Genomic DNA, 8,930 nt, shown 5'->3' on the forward strand with positions numbered 1-8,930 from the left:
ATATAGAAAAAAAAATTAAAATTTTCAACAGTTTTTTTTTAATAAATTGTTAGAAAATACAGTCCTATACAGGGTGACTGTTAAATAAGTGTAAATATTTTTAGAGGTGGTATATATGTATCGACCCCAGGAACACGTCTATGAGGCTTTTTGCGCAAAAAAAGTTGAAAATCGTGCATTTTCTTTTAAATTTTCCTGTATATTTTAGAAAACTTTTTGGAACTGCACATCCACCGCAAATTTTCCCACGGTATAATTTCTTAATTTCTGATATACCATACGATGGAAAAAAAACGGCGTCAGCGATGGCTATGAAATAAAAATCGCTGTCATTTCACATGTAAAATTAAATGGGGAATGTCCTCAGAGTGAAATGTCATTGATGTTCATTTCCAAGCCAACTGGACGCCGTTTTTTTTTCGAACATACGGTATTACTATGGTTACAGCTTTACTCTATAGTTACGACACTAAAATAAGGGATTTAAATACAGAAAAAATCTGGGGGCTCTCAATACTTTTTATAATTTATTATAGTAATTTATTAATATTGGCACTTATTTAAGACACATTCTGTACATATATTATATTAAGTTCTTGTTTTAATAAACTTGGCGAATATAACTATTTGATAGAAATATATTTATTTGATAGAAAATTACATTCCAAATAAAATTAAGCTTTTGACATTTTCTCTTAAAAAATAGTAATTTAAATTTCAATCTAGACTGCCATGGCTGTAACGAATAATTTTTAATTAAAGAGCCAGATAAACAAGTCATAGGAGTGAACCACATTTAAAAAGCATCCGGTATAAGTCATATTATATCAATCAAATTGTACATTAAATTATATAAAAAAACATGCATTCATACCGAAATTACTTATCTTAATACTACTAATTACTAATATTATTATCAAAATTTATAACCTCAAAAGAAGAGTTACAAAAAGAAGAGGATAAAAGAAGAGTTACCTCAGTTTTACTTTTACATTTTTTAAGCCTGTTAATTTCAAGAATTTTAAAATATTTTTTAATAGGCGCATTCACCATTTCGTCAAGAATAATTTCTGCGTTTTCTGAAAATGCTTTTTATACTTATATACTTATAGCTGTGCTGATAGAATATAGCATGGTATATAGTAATATACTAAGATAGAATATAGTAAACAGAGTGTTGGCATAACTCGTCCGTTAGAGACAAAAGTTGGCCTGGACATGGTGAATGACAACGCCAATTTTTTTCTCCAATCAGTATGTTTTTCTATTCAAATTCATAGTTTAGGCAATAATACTTAGTAAATAGCAATTCAGGTGTATTATGCTACACAATATTAGACCAATTGCGAATTATACCGTATGATCGAAAAAAAAACGGCGTCCAGTTGGCTGGGAAATGACAATCGCTGATATTTCCCATATAATTTTGCATATAAAATGACAGCGATCTTCATTTCATAGCCATCGCTGACGCCGTTTTTATTCGATCATACGGTAGTATTGTTTATGCCATGAAAAAACGGTTATTTTTATTTGATTGTTTTTTGCAGTAATATTTACAGAATATTTACCTTTAATTACTTGTTCAACAATGTTTGCACTATATCTTCTGCTGTTTCAATAAACAATTAGCCAATCATTGTCCTTTGACTGTTTCTTATTCCATTAACCGTTTCATTAGACAACCCTCAATAATTATGGAGTCCTACAAATAAAGATACTATAATATCTAAATAATAACATAAGAGTTTTTTTTATTATGGGAAATGGAGGGAAGGATAAATAACATTTAATAATTTTCCTTATATTACTCTTCACCATACTATGAAATAGGTAGTTGCTCTCGTCTGTAAGTTAAGATATTTAACTTAAATAATTCATGTTGTTTTTATGTAATAAAATAGATATATAATACACAGTTGGTTTGGTTTGGATATCTAACTTTTAAAGAAAAAGAAAAAATCATAAAAATTTAAAGAAATATTTAATTAATTATACTTTCTGGAAATACTTTTTTTTAAACCCCTAACTGTTTATGCAACCAACAATACACGTTATATTTAAAACAAATTGAATGTATTTGTATTTAAGTGTGCTTTCAAATACAAATTTACAAGTAATGCAATTATGCAATACTAAATATTTTCCACATTTACACAAAGCAACTGTTTATTTATATTGTAATAAAAGTAAGAAATCTTTACCTGTTTGATGGTCCATCATTCAATTTGCAAATACAAATAATTCCGGGATGATTTCAGTTAATTTTGTGAAGATATTATGTAACATTTTGCCTTTTTCCTTGTGTCCATAGAAAATGACTCAAATTTTATATCTATCCTGTAAAATTAAAAAAATATTAATAAGTATTAAGATCGTCATACTAGACATAAACAAATTTAAAAATAAATATTAAAGAAAAAGGCATTATATATATTTATAATTACAGCATTCGAGCAAATACATAAAGGTAGTAAATTAAGTAAGAAAATATTATAGTAAATCAGTAATTAGCTTGAATAAATGATACTGCCAAGATACTAGAATTGATTTTAATTAACAACTTCACTACGACTGAAATAAATGATGCTTTTACTGAAAACAAATTGCTTCAACTATGGTTTTACATTCTTTTACTTACCTTAAACTGAATCAATGATTGACTGATCCCGATAAAGTTCTATTAAACTACAACAGTCTTCCTATGTAACTTCATTCGTCCTTAAAAGATACTGTTCTACGAAAATTGCATTTTATTATAGCCCAGAATCCTTTGTAAGTATTAGAATGATCCCTATAAAACAATAAAAGATATAGATATGCTGTAATAAATGTGAATTAAACCTTTAAATAAATGACTTTATATTAAACTTATGTACCTCTACAGTTCAAATCTTTTATAAGACATAATTACGACATTGCAATGAATAGTATTATGTTTTATATTTTATAGTGTGTACTACGTGAGTGTTGAATTTTGAGTCAACTTTATGAAAAAAAATGAGGAGAAAGTGAACTCTTACTTTACGAGATAAACATTCAAATTCAAAGGAATGATTTTTTTCTTATTATTGTGTAAATACCCATTTTCCACCAACTGCGATATTCTCAAGTACTGTAGATGTGCTTGTGTATTACATAACTATATATTTATCCTTTGTCTGCGATATTTACCTCTATAAAAATAAATGTTAATTTTTTTATATCAACTTTGTTTATGTCCCAAAACGACCGGCAAGAATTTTTTAATGAGTGAGGGAGAGACAGAGTAAGTGCTAAAAAAGGATAAACTTATGCAACGAGTGCGAGGGAGAAAACTTAGACAGAGACAGATAATAAGTTCTCAGAAATTCCCATAGATGGCGCCAACGGAGAATTAGTTTAGCTTTTGATATATAGAGGGCACTAGATTATGCGTTAGTTCAGAAAGTAATAAACAGATGTTGCTGCAATATTTTTTTAGTATCACTATTGCAACATAGGTGGCGCTGGAGATATAAAATATAGGAATCTGTTAGCCGGTAAATATTTGAGGTGCGCCATCTATGAACGTAAAATTAAAGCATTAATTTAAAAATTTGGTCGAAAAAGCTGCTAAATATTCTTATTTTAGAGTTAAATAAAGCCTTTAATAAAGCAAATATTTGAATAAATTAATTTTTAATATATTCTGCGATTCTTAAAGATTCTTTAAAACATTAAGATAACCAACAAGATAAAAATTATTTTGAGAAATAGAAATATTCATATAAAAGTTGGTATTTCGCTAAAAAACTCAATAACTTAGTTACCTCAATTTTTATTAGTTTTATATTGACTACTGTTTATGATTACTTCAAAAAAATTACTACAGTCACAGATAACATAGTAAAACCACAGTATAAAGAATAATTCTCAATTCTGTGCTAAAACACAATGTTATGTGTGCTATAAATCAGGGGGAGTCACAATAAAAGAAGTGATTAATTAAAAAAAAAGCGTCATACTAAGCATGATGAAATGAATAAGAAATATACAGGGTATTTCTTTAAAATTTTCAACAGTTTTTTTTAATAAATTGTTAGAAAATACAATCCTATACAGGGTGAGTGTTAAATAAGTGTAAATATTTTTAGGGGTGGTATATGTCGACCCCAGGAACACGTCTATGAGGCTTTTTGCGCAAAAAAGTTGTTGAAAATCGTCATTTCCTGTATATTTTAGAAAACTTTTTAGAACTGCACGTCCACCGCAAATTTTCCCACGGTATAATTTCTTAATTTCTGATATACCATACGATCGAAAAAAAACCGGCGTCAGCGATGGCTATGAAATGAAAATCGCTGTCATTTTACATGTAAAATTAAATGGGGAATGTCCTTAGAGTGGAATGTCATTGATGTTCATTTCCAAGCCAACTAGACGCCGTTTTTTTTTCGAACATACGGTATTACTATGGTTACAGCTTTACTCTATAGTTACGACACTAAAATAAGGGATTTAAATACAGAAAAAATCTGGTGGATCTCAACATTTTTTATAATTTATTATATTAATTTATTAATATTGGCACTTATCTAAGACACATTCTGTACATATTTTAAGTCCTTGTTTTAAACTTGGCGAGTATGACTATTTGATAGAAATATATTTATTTGATATATTTCAAAATATTTCAATCTAGAGTGCCATGGCTGTAACGACTAATTTTTAATTAAAGAGCCAGATAAACAAGTCATAGGAGTGAACCACATTTAAAAAACATCCGGTATAGTTCATAATATATCAATCAAATTCTACATTAAATTATATAAAAATACATGCATACATACCGTAATTACTTATCTTAATACCACTAATTACTAATATTATTATCAGAATTTATGTTACCTCAGTTTAACTTTTACATTTTTTAAGCCTGTCAATTTCAAGAATTTTAAAAGATTTTTTAATAGGCGCATTCACCATTTCGTCAAGAAGAAATTCTGCGTTTTCTAAAAATGCCTTTTTACTCATGTACTTCTTATAGCTGTGCTGATAGAATATAGCATGGTATAACGGTATATTATAAACAGAGTGTTCGCATAACCCGTCCGTTAGAGACAAAAATTGGCCTGCACATGGTGAATGACAACGCCAATTTTTTTCTCCAATCAGTATGTTTTTCTATTCAAATTAATTGTTTAGGCAATAATACTTATATAGTAAATAGCAATTCAGGTATATTATGTTACACAATACTGGACCAATGGCGAATTATAGTATTGTGTATGCCATGAAAAAAAAACGGTTATTTTTATTATAAATTGTTTTAATGTTATCTGTGTTATAAATCAGGGGGAGTCACAATAAAAGGAGTGATTAATTAAAAAAAGCGGCATATGGAATGAATAAGAAATATACGGGTTATTTCTTTAAAATTTTCAACAGTTTTTTTAATAAATTGTTATAAAACACAGTTTTATACAGGGTGAGTGTTAAATAAGTGTAAATATTTTTAGGGGTGGTATATGTCGACCCTAGGAACACGTCTATGAGGCTTTTTGCACAAAAAAGTTGTTGAAAATCCTGCATTTTCTTTTAAAATTTCCTGTGTATATTTTAGAAAACTTTTTAGAACTGCACGTCCAACGCAAATTTTCCCACCGTATAATTTCTTAATTTCTGACACACCATACGATCGAAAAAAAAACGGCGTCAGCGATGGCTATGAAATGAAAATCGTTGTCATTTTACATGTAAAATTAAATGGGGAATGTCCTCAGAGTGGAATGTCATTGATGTTCATTTCCAAGCCAACTGAACGCCGTTTTTTTTTCGATCATACGGTATTACTATGGTTACAGCTTTACTCTATATATAGTTACGACACTAAAAGGGATTTAAATACAAAAAAAATCAGGTGGCTCTCACATTTTTTATAATTTATTATATTAATTTATTAATATTGGCACTTATCTAAGACACATCCTGTAAATATTTTGAATCCTTGAGACCCTCAAAATAATAATGACAAATGATAGTATGTCATTCGATTTAGAGTGTCATTTTCTATCAAATAAAGTAAAAAAATACCGAGGGTGCCATTTAAAACTCAAAAGTTGTAATCATTTCCGATGAAACGGGAAGTGACCGAAAACAATTGAATACGTCAATCATTCCTAATTTATGTCATATACTAACATATCAAATCTCGTTTTTTATTTTAAAAAATAAAAAAATTATAGGGGTGAGCCACTTTTGAGACGCACCCGGTATAACTACAGCATTGTTTCTAATCTAGGCTTGTAGGTATTTTAAAAATACCCTGTATAATTTGACTAAACGACTTACAATCAGTAATAAATTCATTAGAAATGGTAATTTCCTCGAATCCAAATTAATAGCTGATACTTTACGTTGTAATGTCCAGACTAATAAAAAAATGTAATTTATTGACCCTAAGAATATTCTAATATCTGATAATTTTACTAACATTACCCTTTTAATTAGATAAATCATCATCCATTTTATTTAAAACAAACATTTTAAGCAGATTTATGTTCCCACAATAAGCTAAGCTAAGAACATTTTAGGTTTCTCAAAATGAATACAAAAATTAGATATGAGGACATTACAAAAATCCTAAGTTATTTCATTAGAAAACATATAATAATATATAAGTTCCTAGTTTGTTTGGGAATTTTCATCATGATATCTGAACTCTATTTATGCGGTAGTATCATACAGGAAGATCTACCTGTATTTTTGGTGTTTTCTTTTGTACGGCTTTGTGTAAGTATTAACACTTTGAAATTCAGTGTATCATATATTATTAAATATAATATGTCCCGTTCGTTTTAAGGGAGTTTTGAGTTAAGAGTCCATTTCACTAAAGATTTCACTAGAAAAAGTAGCAAAATAAGCGTTCGCCATTTTACGTTTTATAAAAAACTGGCTAGGTGTTTTTACACAAAAATAAAGAAGGAAATTAAAGATAAAGGATTATAATATATCCGTATTGTAGCACATTTTTAAATAACTGCTTTATTTTTAAGATTTTAATGGTCAAACATCAACAAAATATTCCTTATGTTTGGACTAAAATTTCTCGAAAATAAAGACATAATTTAAAATTCCGTTACAATACGCAAATAGATTGAAGTTCTGTGAATACAGTGATATATAATTTATATGGTTTTGTAACAAATTGCTCGCGATTTTATGGTAAATGCTGAAGCTCTGCAAACCTTAATCAAAGCACGTGTGTTTGGAATTTTGGGTGAGAACAAACATGACAGGATCGGGCTAAGCTTTAGTAATATATTTATATTAGACCTAAAATAGCCGAATAGAAGAAAAATGTTATAAAGTTTTGATATGTTGAGATTAGACGCACCAAAAGGAGACTTTCAAAATCAAAAGAGTTCTTAACTTTAAAGTGTGAGCTTCACCCCAAAAAAACACCCCCAATACGCCCTTCGATGGTTTTTCGCTTTTTTCTCAGAACCTGTTGGTCCCACAAAAAATTTTATACTTACCGAAAATATTCCTTATAAAATTTGCTACAAAAAAGTTTCTATACATTATTTATATTTATCGAACGCATTTCGAGCAATAACCGTTTGAAAAATGGAGTACAAAAAAAGGTCGCCTTTCAAATTATAGTCTCCCAAGGTATTTTAACGTACTAAATATACATGCAACAGATCTAATACTGTATAATATAAACAAAAACATTGCCTATTCCACTAAACTAACGTTCATACTTTCATCTACATATTGTCATCGTCTATAGTTTCTAGAATGTGCTCAGTATTCGAACAATTTTGCCCACGACAAGTTCCGCACATAGTTGTACATTTCATGCCGGCTTTAATGCAACTGCATCTTTTTACACAATCTTGTTTGCAGTTGCACGTTATTAATGACATAATTGAAGCAGGGGCGGGCGCTTCTGTTGTATATAAAGGTGACAGGGTGTTGTTGATTTCCTTCCAGCCCCACTGGTCGGGTTTTATAGGTTGTTCTTGCCATATTTGTACATGAAGATATGTTCTCCGGGAATGTTGCGTAGCTGCAACAGACGTATAAGTTGGAGAAACATTTTTCTTTTTCTTGACCAACTAACTTATTGAAACAAGCGTATCTTTGCTCACTAAGGCTCCCTTCAGATGATTGAAGTTTGTATAGTTTCAGTATAAACGTCTCTCCAGCTTTTTCAATTTCTTCAGGTGTTGACTTTGCGTTGTTAAAAATATCAACGATAGTATCAAGGTCTTTTTCTTTATTAAATATTTGTACGTGTTGTTGTTTTCCTTTTCTAAAAAATCCTGATGTTGTGTCGCACCCGCTAATAGCGTGAATAAATAAAATTGATTTTTTAAATTACCTATAATACTGGATGACTGCATGTCTCTCGAACTATACATTCATTGTTTCACATTACCTATGGCTTCTTTCAGAAAAAGAATGTCTTTTCATCGGGGGAAAGTGCTGCTAATAAAACAACAAGATCGACATCTTGTCCAACGACTAGAACTTGTTCATTTTTCTCAGATATTTTGTTGGCAGTACGAATAATTTGAACATCAGCAAACAAGATTGTGTAAAAAGATGCAGTTGCATTAAAGCCGGCATGAAATGTACAACTATGTGCGGAAACTGTCGTGGGCAAAGTTGTTCGAATACTGAGCACATTCTAGAAACTATAGACGATGACAATACGTAGATGAAAGTATGACTGTTAGTTTAGTGGAATAGAATGTTTTTGTTTATATTATACAGTATTATATCTATTGCGTGTATATTTAGCACGTTAAAATACCTTTGGAGAAACTATAAGTAATTTGAAAGGCAACCTTGTATTTTTTGTGTACTCCATTTTATATATTATAAAAAAAAAAAAATATTGATAAATATAAATAATGAATGGAACCTTTAGCAATACGTAACTGAACGAAGCACAACAT

The 8,930-nt window shown here is 29.4% G+C and overlaps 1 long non-coding RNA gene across 1 annotated transcript; it reads right to left on the reverse strand.

Annotated features, from left to right (window-relative positions):
- Positions 1-1,435: 1,435 nt before the first annotated feature.
- LOC115878875 lies at positions 1,436-3,258 on the reverse strand. Its single transcript, XR_004049630.1, has 4 exons — positions 3,175-3,258; positions 2,642-2,794; positions 2,205-2,340; positions 1,436-1,705 (listed from the first exon to the last, which is right to left on the reverse strand). It is a non-coding gene; the product is annotated as an uncharacterized LOC115878875 (long non-coding RNA).
- Between the last annotated feature and the right edge of the window lie 5,672 nt (positions 3,259-8,930).

This window comes from Sitophilus oryzae, unplaced genomic scaffold, assembly GCF_002938485.1.
Source record: "Sitophilus oryzae breed Bouriz unplaced genomic scaffold, Soryzae_2.0 scaffold_1536_pilon_pilon, whole genome shotgun sequence".
Classification (NCBI taxonomy): domain Eukaryota; kingdom Metazoa; phylum Arthropoda; class Insecta; order Coleoptera; family Curculionidae; genus Sitophilus; species Sitophilus oryzae.